This window comes from Gavialis gangeticus, unplaced genomic scaffold (assembly GCF_001723915.1).
Source record: "Gavialis gangeticus isolate Ggan-Ray unplaced genomic scaffold, GavGan_comp1, whole genome shotgun sequence".
Lineage (NCBI taxonomy): Eukaryota > Metazoa > Chordata > Crocodylia > Gavialidae > Gavialis > Gavialis gangeticus.
This window is the reverse complement of record NW_017729032.1, coordinates 37,115,403-37,115,655: the sequence shown is the minus strand read 5'-3', so window position 1 is coordinate 37,115,655 and position 253 is coordinate 37,115,403.

Here is a 253-nt window from a genome sequence, read left to right as displayed (position 1 = left end):
GTGGGGTTTGTGGGTGGATTGTGAGGGAGGGTGTTTGTGGGAACTGCTCAGGAGGGGTGGGCCCCCTGCCCTGCACAGGGCACAGCCTCCCCACACAGCTCATGAACTCATTCCCCTGCAGGGGCTACCGCCTCTCTACAGGGTCTATGTGCCTCACGCCGGGCCCAGCAGACCCAGCTGCCTGGCAGCAGGCAGAGCCACATGGTGCCCTGCCGAGCTGCGCTGGACCCGCATGATGTGGCAGCAGCAGCAC